The sequence below is a fragment of the Coloeus monedula genome (assembly GCF_965178545.1).
Source record: "Coloeus monedula genome assembly, chromosome: 35".
NCBI lineage: Eukaryota > Metazoa > Chordata > Aves > Passeriformes > Corvidae > Coloeus > Coloeus monedula.
Genome location: NC_138815.1, coordinates 222,305 through 236,979, shown reverse-complemented (window position 1 = coordinate 236,979; position 14,675 = coordinate 222,305).

The following is a 14,675-nucleotide window of genomic DNA, read 5'->3' as shown; positions in this document are numbered from 1 at the left end:
TCTGCCTGCACACAGGCCCAGGAGAAGTTTTCCTGTTTGTAGGGAAAGAATGGAAAAGCCTGACATGGTTTCCTAAACAACAAACCCCACATGCTCAGTCCAGGCTGCCCGCAATGATGTCCCCTTTCTACAAGGGACACTGTGAGCAGGAATGATCTGTGGGAGCAGAATTCTCGCAGTCTTTCCACTGAATTCTCTGTCCCTGTCCTTTCCCTGCCTCTCTGTTGCAGATGGAAGCTGCTGATGCCATTCTCAGCTTGAAGCCCTCTTTTGATGCAAGCACATGCTCCCAGGTGTGTTCAGCAGCTGTAGCTCAGTGTTGATGCAAAGCTTTTGTGTTCCTCATGGAACCAAGGAGCCATTGTGACACTGCAGGGGCTCATGGGATGAAGGAGACAATTGTGACAGTACAGAACCTCCTAGAAACAAGGCTCCATGGTGACACCATGGGGAATCATGGAATCAAGGAGCCCATTGAGACACAGCCAGGCCGCAGGGAACCAATGGTCCATTGTTACACTGCGGATTCAAGAAGACCATGGGGACAGCACGGAACCTCATGGAACCATACGTCCATTGGGACACAGCAGGGCCTCATGGACACAAGGGGACCATTGTGGCAAACAGGGCCTCATGGAAGTATGGAGAGCATTGTGACATTGTGGGGAATCATGGAAGCATGGAGAGCATTGTGACCCTAAGGAACCACATGGAACCGAGGCGACCACTGGGACACAATGGAACCACATGGAACCAAGGCTCCATGATGACTTTGTAGGGCCTCATGGTGCACAGGATCCATTGTGACACAGCAGGACCTCGTGGAACCAAGGAGTCTTTGTGATACTCCAGATGCGCGTGGAACCAAGGAGCCTTTGGGATACTCCAGATGCGCATGGAAGCCAGGGTGCACTGAGACACAGCTGGACCTTGTTGGAACCAAAGACACCTGTGCAAAAAGAAGGGGAGGTCATACAACCAAGGAGTCCATTGTTACAATAGAAAACCTATGGAACCAAGGGGCCATTGTGACACAGCGGGGCCGCATGGAACCAATTGTCCATTATGACAATGCGGATCGAAGGAGACCATGGTGACACTGCGGAACCTCATGGAAGCAAGGAGCCATTGTGACCCAGTGGGGCCTCATGGAATCAAGGAGACCATTGTGACACAGGTGATGCACATGAAGCCAAGGAGCCATTGTGACACTTTGGGCTTCTTCCCTTCAGCTCTGCAGCTGGCTGTCCCAGCCCACTGCACCATGTGCCACGTGCTCTCCTCAGGGCTCTGCCTGCACACAGGCCCAGGAGAAGTTTTCCTGTTTGTAAGGAAAGAATGGAAAAGCCTGACATGGTTTCCTAAACAACAAACCCCACATGCTCAGTCCAGGCTGCCCGCAATGATGTCCCCTTTCTACAAGGGACACTGTGAGCAGGAATGATCTGTGGGAGCAGAATTGTCGCAGTCTTTCCACTGAATTCTCTGTCCCTGTCCTTTCCCTGCCTCTCTGTTGCAGATGGAAGCTGCTGGTGCCATTCTCAGCTTGAAGCCCTCTTTTGATGCAAGCACATGCTCCCAGGTGTGTTCAGCAGCTGTAGCTCAGTGTTGATGCAAAGCTTTTGTGTTCCTCATGGAACCAAGGAGCCATTGTGACACTGCAGGGGCTCATGGGATCAAGGAGACAATTGTGACAGTACAGAACCTCCTAGAAACAAGGCTCCATGGTGACACCATGGGGAATCATGGAATCAAGGAGCCCATTGAGACACAGCCAGGCCGCAGGGAACCAATGGTCCATTGTTACACTGCGGATTCAAGAAGACCATGGGGACAGCACGGAACCTCATGGAACCATACGTCCATTGGGACACAGCAGGGCCTCATGGACACAAGGGGACCATTGTGGCAAACAGGGCCTCATGGAAGTATGGAGAGCATTGTGACATTGTGGGGAATCATGGAAGCATGGAGAGCATTGTGACACTAAGGAACCACATGGAACCGAGGCGACCACTGGGACACAATGGAACCACATGGAACCAAGGCTCCATGATGACTTTGTAGGGCCTCATGGTGCACAGGATCCATTGTGACACAGCAGGACCTCGTGGAACCAAGGAGCCTTTGTGATACTCCAGATGCACGTGGAACCAAGGAGCCTTTGGGATACTCCAGATGCGCATGTAAGCCAGGGTGCACTGAGACACAGCTGGACCTTGTTGGAACCAAAGACACCTGTGCAAAAAGAAGGGGAGGTCATACAACCAAGGAGTCCATTGTTACAATAGAAAACCTATGGAACCAAGGGGCCATTGTGACACAGCGGGGCCGCATGGAACCAATTGTCCATTATGACAATGCGGATCGAAGGAGACCATGGTGACACTGCGGAACCTCATGGAAGCAAGGAGCCATTGTGACCCAGTGGGGCCTCATGGAATCAAGGAGACCATTGTGACACAGGTGATGCACATGAAGCCAAGGAGCCATTGTGACACTTTGGGCTTCTTCCCTTCAGCTCTGCAGCTGGCTGTCCCAGCCCACTGCACCATGTGCCACGTGCTCTCCTCAGGGCTCTGCCTGCACACAGGCCCAGGAGAAGTTTTCCTGTTTGTAGGGAAAGAATGGAAAAGCCTGACATGGTTTCCTAAACAACAAACCCCACATGCTCAGTCCAGGCTGCCCGCAATGATGTCCCCTTTCTACAAGGGACACTGTGAGCAGGAATGATCTGTGGGAGCAGAATTCTCGCAGTCTTTCCACTGAATTCTCTGTCCCTGTCCTTTCCCTGCCTCTCTGTTGCAGATGGAAGCTGCTGATGCCATTCTCAGCTTGAAGCCCTCTTTTGATGCAAGCACATGCTCCCAGGTGTGTTCAGCAGCTGTAGCTCAGTGTTGATGCAAAGCTTTTGTGTTCCTCATGGAACCAAGGAGCCATTGTGACACTGCAGGGGCTCATGGGATCAAGGAGACAATTGTGACAGTACAGAACCTCCTAGAAACAAGGCTCCATGGTGACACCATGGGGAATCATGGAATCAAGGAGCCCATTGAGACACAGCCAGGCCGCAGGGAACCAATGGTCCATTGTTACACTGCGGATTCAAGAAGACCATGGGGACAGCACGGAACCTCATGGAACCATACGTCCATTGGGACACAGCAGGGCCTCATGGACACAAGGGGACCATTGTGGCAAAGCAGGGCCTCATGGAAGTATGGAGAGCATTGTGACATTGTGGGGAATCATGGAAGCATGGAGAGCATTGTGACACTAAGGAAACTCATGGAACCAAGGCGACCACTGGGACACAATGGAACCACATGGAACCAAGGCTCCATGATGACTTTGTAGGGCCTCATGGCGCACAGGATCCATTGTGACACAGCAGGACCTCGTGGAACCAAGGAGCCTTTGTGATACTCCAGATACGCATGGAAGCCAGGGTGCACTGAGACACAGCGGGGCCTTGTTGGAAGCAAAGACACCTCTGCAAAAAGCAGGGGAGCTCCTAGAACCAAGGAGTCCTTTGTTACAATAGAAAACCTATGGAACCAAGAGGCCATTGTGACACAGCGGGGCCTCATGGAACCAATTGTCCATTATGACAATGCGGATCGAAGGAGACCATGGTGACATTGCGGAATCTCATGGAAGCAAGGAGCCATTGTGACCCAGTGGGGCCTCATGGAATCAAGGAGACCATTGTGACACAGGTGATGCACATGAAGCCAAGGAGCCATTGTGACACTTTGGGCTTCTTCCCTTCAGCTCTGCAGCTGGCTGTCCCAGCCCACTGCACCATGTGCCACGTGCTCTCCTCAGGGCTCTGCCTGCACACAGGCCCAGGAGAAGTTTTCCTGTTTCTAAGGAAAGAATGGAAAAGCCTGAGCAGGTTTCCTAAACAACAAACCCCACATGCTCACTCCAGGCTGCCTGCAATGATGTCCCCTTTCTACAAGGGACACTGTGAGCAGGAATGATCTGTGGGAGCAGAATTCTCGCAGTCTTTCCACTGAATTCTCTGTCCCTGTCCTTTCCCTGCCTCTCTGTTGCAGATGGAAGCTGCTGGTGCCATTCTCAGCTTGAAGCCCTCTTTTGATGCAAGCACATGCTCCCAGGTGTGTTCCGCAGCTGTAGCTCAGTGTTGATGCAAAGCTTTTGTGTTCCTCATGGAACCAAGGAGCCATTGTGACACTGCAGGGGCTCATGGGATGAAGGAGACAATTGTGACAGTACAGAACCTCCTAGAAACAAGGCTCCATGGTGACACCATGGGGAATCATGGAATCAAGGAGCCCATTGAGACACAGCCAGGCCGCAGGGAACCAATGGTCCATTGTTACACTGCGGATTCAAGAAGACCATGGGGACAGCACGGAACCTCATGGAACCATACGTCCATTGGGACACAGCAGGGCCTCATGGACACAAGGGGACCATTGTGGCAAAGCAGGGCCTCATGGAAGTATGGAGAGCATTGTGACATTGTGGGGAATCATGGAAGCATGGAGAGCATTGTGACACTAAGGAACCACATGGAACCGAGGCGACCACTGGGACACAATGGAACCACATGGAACCAAGGCTCCATGATGACTTTGTAGGGCCTCATGGTGCACAGGATCCATTGTGACACAGCAGGACCTCGTGGAACCAAGGAGCCTTTGGGATACTCCAGATGCGCATGGAAGCCAGGGTGCACTGAGACACAGCTGGACCTTGTTGGAACCAAAGACACCTGTGCAAAAAGAAGGGGAGGTCATACAACCAAGGAGTCCATTGTTACAATAGAAAACCTATGGAACCAAGGGGCCATTGTGACACAGCGGGGCCGCATGGAACCAATTGTCCATTATGACAATGCGGATCGAAGGAGACCATGGTGACACTGCGGAACCTCATGGAAGCAAGGAGCCATTGTGACCCAGTGGGGCCTCATGGAATCAAGGAGACCATTGTGACACAGGTGATGCACATGAAGCCAAGGAGCCATTGTGACACTTTGGGCTTCTTCCCTTCAGCTCTGCAGCTGGCTGTCCCAGCCCACTGCACCATGTGCCACGTGCTCTCCTCAGGGCTCTGCCTGCACACAGGCCCAGGAGAAGTTTTCCTGTTTGTAGGGAAAGAATGGAAAAGCCTGACATGGTTTCCTAAACAACAAACCCCACATGCTCAGTCCAAGCTGCCCGCAATGCTGTCCCCTTTCTACAAGAGACACTGTGAGCAGGAATGATCTGTGGGAGCAGAATTCTCGCAGTCTTTCCACTGAATTCTCTGTCCCTGTCCTTTCCCTGCCTCTCTGTTGCAGATGGAAGCTGCTGGTGCCATTCTCAGCTTGAAGCCCTCTTTTGATGCAAGCATATAGTCCCAGGTGTGTTCAGCAGCTGTAGCTCAGTGTTGATGCAAAGCTTTTGTGTTCCTCATGGAACCAAGGAGCCATTGTGACACTGCAGGGGCTCATGGGATCAAGGAGACAATTGTGACAGTACAGAACCTCCTAGAAACAAGGCTCCATGGTGACACCATGGGGAATCATGGAATCAAGGAGCCCATTGAGACACAGCCAGGCCGCAGGGAACCAATGGTCCATTGTTACACTGCGGATTCAAGAAGACCATGGGGACAGCACGGAACCTCATGGAACCATACGTCCATTGGGACACAGTGCGGCCTGATGGACACAAGGGGACCATTGTGGCAAAGCAGGGCCTCATGGAAGTATGGAGAGCATTGTGACATTGTGGGGAATCATGGAAGCATGGAGAGCATTGTGACACTAAGGAAACTCATGGAACCAAGGCGACCACTGGGACACAATGGAACCACATGGAACCAAGGCTCCATGATGACTTTGTAGGGCCTCATGGTGCACAGGATCCATTGTGACACAGCAGGACCTCGTGGAACCAAGGAGTCTTTGTGATACTCCAGATGCGCGTGGAACCAAGGAGCCTTTGGGATACTCCAGATGCGCATGGAAGCCAGGGTGCACTGAGACACAGCTGGACCTTGTTGGAACCAAAGACACCTGTGCAAAAAGCAGGGGAGGTCATACAACCAAGGAGTCCATTGTTACAATAGAAAACCTATGGAACCAAGGGGCCATTGTGACACAGCGGGGCCGCATGGAACCAATTGTCCATTATGACAATGCGGATCGAAGGAGACCATGGTGACACTGCGGAACCTCATGGAAGCAAGGAGCCATTGTGACCCAGTGGGGCCTCATGGAATCAAGGAGACCATTGTGACACAGGTGATGCACATGAAGCCAAGGAGCCATTGTGACACTTTGGGCTTCTTCCCTTCAGCTCTGCAGCTGGCTGTCCCAGCCCACTGCACCATGTGCCACGTGCTCTCCTCAGGGCTCTGCCTGCACACAGGCCCAGGAGAAGTTTTCCTGTTTGTAAGGAAAGAATGGAAAAGCCTGACATGGTTTCCTAAACAACAAACCCCACATGCTCAGTCCAGGCTGCCCGCAATGATGTCCCCTTTCTACAAGGGACACTGTGAGCAGGAATGATCTGTGGGAGCAGAATTCTCGCAGTCTTTCCACTGAATTCTCTGTCCCTGTCCTTTCCCTGGCTCTCTGTTGCAGATGGAAGCTGCTGGTGCCATTCTCAGCTTGAAGCCCTCTTTTGATGCAAGCACATGCTCCCAGGTGTGTTCAGCAGCTGTAGCTCAGTGTTGATGCAAAGCTTTTGTGTTCCTCATGGAACCAAGGAGCCATTGTGACACTGCAGGGGCTCATGGGATGAAGGAGACAATTGTGACAGTACAGAACCTCCTAGAAACAAGGCTCCATGGTGACACCATGGGGAATCATGGAATCAAGGAGCCCATTGAGACACAGCCAGGCCGCAGGGAACCAATGGTCCATTGTTACACTGCGGATTCAAGAAGACCATGGGGACAGCACGGAACCTCATGGAACCATACGTCCATTGGGACACAGCAGGGCCTCATGGACACAAGGGGACCATTGTGGCAAACAGGGCCTCATGGAAGTATGGAGAGCATTGTGACATTGTGGGGAATCATGGAAGCATGGAGAGCATTGTGACCCTAAGGAACCACATGGAACCGAGGCGACCACTGGGACACAATGGAACCACATGGAACCAAGGCTCCATGATGACTTTGTAGGGCCTCATGGTGCACAGGATCCATTGTGACACAGCAGGACCTCGTGGAACCAAGGAGTCTTTGTGATACTCCAGATGCGCGTGGAACCAAGGAGCCTTTGGGATACTCCAGATGCGCATGGAAGCCAGGGTGCACTGAGACACAGCTGGACCTTGTTGGAACCAAAGACACCTGTGCAAAAAGAAGGGGAGGTCATACAACCAAGGAGTCCATTGTTACAATAGAAAACCTATGGAACCAAGGGGCCATTGTGACACAGCGGGGCCGCATGGAACCAATTGTCCATTATGACAATGCGGATCGAAGGAGACCATGGTGACACTGCGGAACCTCATGGAAGCAAGGAGCCATTGTGACCCAGTGGGGCCTCATGGAATCAAGGAGACCATTGTGACACAGGTGATGCACATGAAGCCAAGGAGCCATTGTGACACTTTGGGCTTCTTCCCTTCAGCTCTGCAGCTGGCTGTCCCAGCCCACTGCACCATGTGCCACGTGCTCTCCTCAGGGCTCTGCCTGCACACAGGCCCAGGAGAAGTTTTCCTGTTTGTAAGGAAAGAATGGAAAAGCCTGACATGGTTTCCTAAACAACAAACCCCACATGCTCAGTCCAGGCTGCCCGCAATGATGTCCCCTTTCTACAAGGGACACTGTGAGCAGGAATGATCTGTGGGAGCAGAATTCTCGCAGTCTTTCCACTGAATTCTCTGTCCCTGTCCTTTCCCTGCCTCTCTGTTGCAGATGGAAGCTGCTGGTGCCATTCTCAGCTTGAAGCCCTCTTTTGATGCAAGCACATGCTCCCAGGTGTGTTCAGCAGCTGTAGCTCAGTGTTGATGCAAAGCTTTTGTGTTCCTCATGGAACCAAGGAGCCATTGTGACACTGCAGGGGCTCATGGGATGAAGGAGACAATTGTGACAGTACAGAACCTCCTAGAAACAAGGCTCCATGGTGACACCATGGGGAATCATGGAATCAAGGAGCCCATTGAGACACAGCCAGGCCGCAGGGAACCAATGGTCCATTGTTACACTGCGGATTCAAGAAGACCATGGGGACAGCACGGAACCTCATGGAACCATACGTCCATTGGGACACAGCAGGGCCTCATGGATACAAGGGGACCATTGTGGCAAACAGGGCCTCATGGAAGTATGGAGAGCATTGTGACATTGTGGGGAATCATGGAAGCATGGAGAGCATTGTGACACTAAGGAACCACATGGAACCGAGGCGACCACTGGGACACAATGGAACCACATGGAACCAAGGCTCCATGATGACTTTGTAGGGCCTCATGGTGCACAGGATCCATTGTGACACAGCAGGACCTCGTGGAACCAAGGAGCCTTTGTGATACTCCAGATGCGCGTGGAACCAAGGAGCCTTTGGGATACTCCAGATGCGCATGGAAGCCAGGGTGCACTGAGACACAGCTGGACCTTGTTGGAACCAAAGACACCTGTGCAAAAAGAAGGGGAGGTCATACAACCAAGGAGTCCATTGTTACAATAGAAAACCTATGGAACCAAGGGGCCATTGTGACACAGCGGGGCCGCATGGAACCAATTGTCCATTATGACAATGCGGATCGAAGGAGACCATGGTGACACTGCGGAACCTCATGGAAGCAAGGAGCCATTGTGACCCAGTGGGGCCTCATGGAATCAAGGAGACCATTGTGACACAGGTGATGCACATGAAGCCAAGGAGCCATTGTGACACTTTGGGCTTCTTCCCTTCAGCTCTGCAGCTGGCTGTCCCAGCCCACTGCACCATGTGCCACGTGCTCTCCTCAGGGCTCTGCCTGCACACAGGCCCAGGAGAAGTTTTCCTGTTTGTAGGGAAAGAATGGAAAAGCCTGACATGGTTTCCTAAACAACAAACCCCACATGCTCAGTCCAGGCTGCCCGCAATGATGTCCCCTTTCTACAAGGGACACTGTGAGCAGGAATGATCTGTGGGAGCAGAATTCTCGCAGTCTTTCCACTGAATTCTCTGTCCCTGTCCTTTCCCTGCCTCTCTGTTGCAGATGGAAGCTGCTGATGCCATTCTCAGCTTGAAGCCCTCTTTTGATGCAAGCACATGCTCCCAGGTGTGTTCAGCAGCTGTAGCTCAGTGTTGATGCAAAGCTTTTGTGTTCCTCATGGAACCAAGGAGCCATTGTGACACTGCAGGGGCTCATGGGATGAAGGAGACAATTGTGACAGTACAGAACCTCCTAGAAACAAGGCTCCATGGTGACACCATGGGGAATCATGGAATCAAGGAGCCCATTGAGACACAGCCAGGCCGCAGGGAACCAATGGTCCATTGTTACACTGCGGATTCAAGAAGACCATGGGGACAGCACGGAACCTCATGGAACCATACGTCCATTGGGACACAGCAGGGCCTCATGGACACAAGGGGACCATTGTGGCAAACAGGGCCTCATGGAAGTATGGAGAGCATTGTGACATTGTGGGGAATCATGGAAGCATGGAGAGCATTGTGACCCTAAGGAACCACATGGAACCGAGGCGACCACTGGGACACAATGGAACCACATGGAACCAAGGCTCCATGATGACTTTGTAGGGCCTCATGGTGCACAGGATCCATTGTGACACAGCAGGACCTCGTGGAACCAAGGAGTCTTTGTGATACTCCAGATGCGCGTGGAACCAAGGAGCCTTTGGGATACTCCAGATGCGCATGGAAGCCAGGGTGCACTGAGACACAGCTGGACCTTGTTGGAACCAAAGACACCTGTGCAAAAAGAAGGGGAGGTCATACAACCAAGGAGTCCATTGTTACAATAGAAAACCTATGGAACCAAGGGGCCATTGTGACACAGCGGGGCCGCATGGAACCAATTGTCCATTATGACAATGCGGATCGAAGGAGACCATGGTGACACTGCGGAACCTCATGGAAGCAAGGAGCCATTGTGACCCAGTGGGGCCTCATGGAATCAAGGAGACCATTGTGACACAGGTGATGCACATGAAGCCAAGGAGCCATTGTGACACTTTGGGCTTCTTCCCTTCAGCTCTGCAGCTGGCTGTCCCAGCCCACTGCACCATGTGCCACGTGCTCTCCTCAGGGCTCTGCCTGCACACAGGCCCAGGAGAAGTTTTCCTGTTTGTAAGGAAAGAATGGAAAAGCCTGACATGGTTTCCTAAACAACAAACCCCACATGCTCAGTCCAGGCTGCCCGCAATGATGTCCCCTTTCTACAAGGGACACTGTGAGCAGGAATGATCTGTGGGAGCAGAATTGTCGCAGTCTTTCCACTGAATTCTCTGTCCCTGTCCTTTCCCTGCCTCTCTGTTGCAGATGGAAGCTGCTGGTGCCATTCTCAGCTTGAAGCCCTCTTTTGATGCAAGCACATGCTCCCAGGTGTGTTCAGCAGCTGTAGCTCAGTGTTGATGCAAAGCTTTTGTGTTCCTCATGGAACCAAGGAGCCATTGTGACACTGCAGGGGCTCATGGGATGAAGGAGACAATTGTGACAGTACAGAACCTCCTAGAAACAAGGCTCCATGGTGACACCATGGGGAATCATGGAATCAAGGAGCCCATTGAGACACAGCCAGGCCGCAGGGAACCAATGGTCCATTGTTACACTGCGGATTCAAGAAGACCATGGGGACAGCACGGAACCTCATGGAACCATACGTCCATTGGGACACAGCAGGGCCTCATGGACACAAGGGGACCATTGTGGCAAACAGGGCCTCATGGAAGTATGGAGAGCATTGTGACATTGTGGGGAATCATGGAAGCATGGAGAGCATTGTGACACTAAGGAACCACATGGAACCGAGGCGACCACTGGGACACAATGGAACCACATGGAACCAAGGCTCCATGATGACTTTGTAGGGCCTCATGGTGCACAGGATCCATTGTGACACAGCAGGACCTCGTGGAACCAAGGAGCCTTTGTGATACTCCAGATGCACGTGGAACCAAGGAGCCTTTGGGATACTCCAGATGCGCATGGAAGCCAGGGTGCACTGAGACACAGCTGGACCTTGTTGGAACCAAAGACACCTGTGCAAAAAGAAGGGGAGGTCATACAACCAAGGAGTCCATTGTTACAATAGAAAACCTATGGAACCAAGGGGCCATTGTGACACAGCGGGGCCGCATGGAACCAATTGTCCATTATGACAATGCGGATCGAAGGAGACCATGGTGACACTGCGGAACCTCATGGAAGCAAGGAGCCATTGTGACCCAGTGGGGCCTCATGGAATCAAGGAGACCATTGTGACACAGGTGATGCACATGAAGCCAAGGAGCCATTGTGACACTTTGGGCTTCTTCCCTTCAGCTCTGCAGCTGGCTGTCCCAGCCCACTGCACCATGTGCCACGTGCTCTCCTCAGGGCTCTGCCTGCACACAGGCCCAGGAGAAGTTTTCCTGTTTGTAGGGAAAGAATGGAAAAGCCTGACATGGTTTCCTAAACAACAAACCCCACATGCTCAGTCCAGGCTGCCCGCAATGATGTCCCCTTTCTACAAGGGACACTGTGAGCAGGAATGATCTGTGGGAGCAGAATTCTCGCAGTCTTTCCACTGAATTCTCTGTCCCTGTCCTTTCCCTGCCTCTCTGTTGCAGATGGAAGCTGCTGATGCCATTCTCAGCTTGAAGCCCTCTTTTGATGCAAGCACATGCTCCCAGGTGTGTTCAGCAGCTGTAGCTCAGTGTTGATGCAAAGCTTTTGTGTTCCTCATGGAACCAAGGAGCCATTGTGACACTGCAGGGGCTCATGGGATCAAGGAGACAATTGTGACAGTACAGAACCTCCTAGAAACAAGGCTCCATGGTGACACCATGGGGAATCATGGAATCAAGGAGCCCATTGAGACACAGCCAGGCCGCAGGGAACCAATGGTCCATTGTTACACTGCGGATTCAAGAAGACCATGGGGACAGCACGGAACCTCATGGAACCATACGTCCATTGGGACACAGCAGGGCCTCATGGACACAAGGGGACCATTGTGGCAAAGCAGGGCCTCATGGAAGTATGGAGAGCATTGTGACATTGTGGGGAATCATGGAAGCATGGAGAGCATTGTGACACTAAGGAAACTCATGGAACCAAGGCGACCACTGGGACACAATGGAACCACATGGAACCAAGGCTCCATGATGACTTTGTAGGGCCTCATGGCGCACAGGATCCATTGTGACACAGCAGGACCTCGTGGAACCAAGGAGCCTTTGTGATACTCCAGATACGCATGGAAGCCAGGGTGCACTGAGACACAGCGGGGCCTTGTTGGAAGCAAAGACACCTCTGCAAAAAGCAGGGGAGCTCCTAGAACCAAGGAGTCCTTTGTTACAATAGAAAACCTATGGAACCAAGAGGCCATTGTGACACAGCGGGGCCTCATGGAACCAATTGTCCATTATGACAATGCGGATCGAAGGAGACCATGGTGACATTGCGGAATCTCATGGAAGCAAGGAGCCATTGTGACCCAGTGGGGCCTCATGGAATCAAGGAGACCATTGTGACACAGGTGATGCACATGAAGCCAAGGAGCCATTGTGACACTTTGGGCTTCTTCCCTTCAGCTCTGCAGCTGGCTGTCCCAGCCCACTGCACCATGTGCCACGTGCTCTCCTCAGGGCTCTGCCTGCACACAGGCCCAGGAGAAGTTTTCCTGTTTCTAAGGAAAGAATGGAAAAGCCTGAGCAGGTTTCCTAAACAACAAACCCCACATGCTCACTCCAGGCTGCCTGCAATGATGTCCCCTTTCTACAAGGGACACTGTGAGCAGGAATGATCTGTGGGAGCAGAATTCTCGCAGTCTTTCCACTGAATTCTCTGTCCCTGTCCTTTCCCTGCCTCTCTGTTGCAGATGGAAGCTGCTGGTGCCATTCTCAGCTTGAAGCCCTCTTTTGATGCAAGCACATGCTCCCAGGTGTGTTCCGCAGCTGTAGCTCAGTGTTGATGCAAAGCTTTTGTGTTCCTCATGGAACCAAGGAGCCATTGTGACACTGCAGGGGCTCATGGGATGAAGGAGACAATTGTGACAGTACAGAACCTCCTAGAAACAAGGCTCCATGGTGACACCATGGGGAATCATGGAATCAAGGAGCCCATTGAGACACAGCCAGGCCGCAGGGAACCAATGGTCCATTGTTACACTGCGGATTCAAGAAGACCATGGGGACAGCACGGAACCTCATGGAACCATACGTCCATTGGGACACAGCAGGGCCTCATGGACAAAAGGGGACCATTGTGGCAAAGCAGGGCCTCATGGAAGTATGGAGAGCATTGTGACATTGTGGGGAATCATGGAAGCATGGAGAGCATTGTGACACTAAGGAACCACATGGAACCGAGGCGACCACTGGGACACAATGGAACCACATGGAACCAAGGCTCCATGATGACTTTGTAGGGCCTCATGGTGCACAGGATCCATTGTGACACAGCAGGACCTCGTGGAACCAAGGAGCCTTTGGGATACTCCAGATGCGCATGGAAGCCAGGGTGCACTGAGACACAGCTGGACCTTGTTGGAACCAAAGACACCTGTGCAAAAAGAAGGGGAGGTCATACAACCAAGGAGTCCATTGTTACAATAGAAAACCTATGGAACCAAGGGGCCATTGTGACACAGCGGGGCCGCATGGAACCAATTGTCCATTATGACAATGCGGATCGAAGGAGACCATGGTGACACTGCGGAACCTCATGGAAGCAAGGAGCCATTGTGACCCAGTGGGGCCTCATGGAATCAAGGAGACCATTGTGACACAGGTGATGCACATGAAGCCAAGGAGCCATTGTGACACTTTGGGCTTCTTCCCTTCAGCTCTGCAGCTGGCTGTCCCAGCCCACTGCACCATGTGCCACGTGCTCTCCTCAGGGCTCTGCCTGCACACAGGCCCAGGAGAAGTTTTCCTGTTTGTAGGGAAAGAATGGAAAAGCCTGACATGGTTTCCTAAACAACAAACCCCACATGCTCAGTCCAAGCTGCCCGCAATGCTGTCCCCTTTCTACAAGAGACACTGTGAGCAGGAATGATCTGTGGGAGCAGAATTCTCGCAGTCTTTCCACTGAATTCTCTGTCCCTGTCCTTTCCCTGCCTCTCTGTTGCAGATGGAAGCTGCTGGTGCCATTCTCAGCTTGAAGCCCTCTTTTGATGCAAGCATATAGTCCCAGGTGTGTTCAGCAGCTGTAGCTCAGTGTTGATGCAAAGCTTTTGTGTTCCTCATGGAACCAAGGAGCCATTGTGACACTGCAGGGGCTCATGGGATCAAGGAGACAATTGTGACAGTACAGAACCTCCTAGAAACAAGGCTCCATGGTGACACCATGGGGAATCATGGAATCAAGGAGCCCATTGAGACACAGCCAGGCCGCAGGGAACCAATGGTCCATTGTTACACTGCGGATTCAAGAAGACCATGGGGACAGCACGGAACCTCATGGAACCATACGTCCATTGGGACACAGTGCGGCCTGATGGACACAAGGGGACCATTGTGGCAAAGCAGGGCCTCATGGA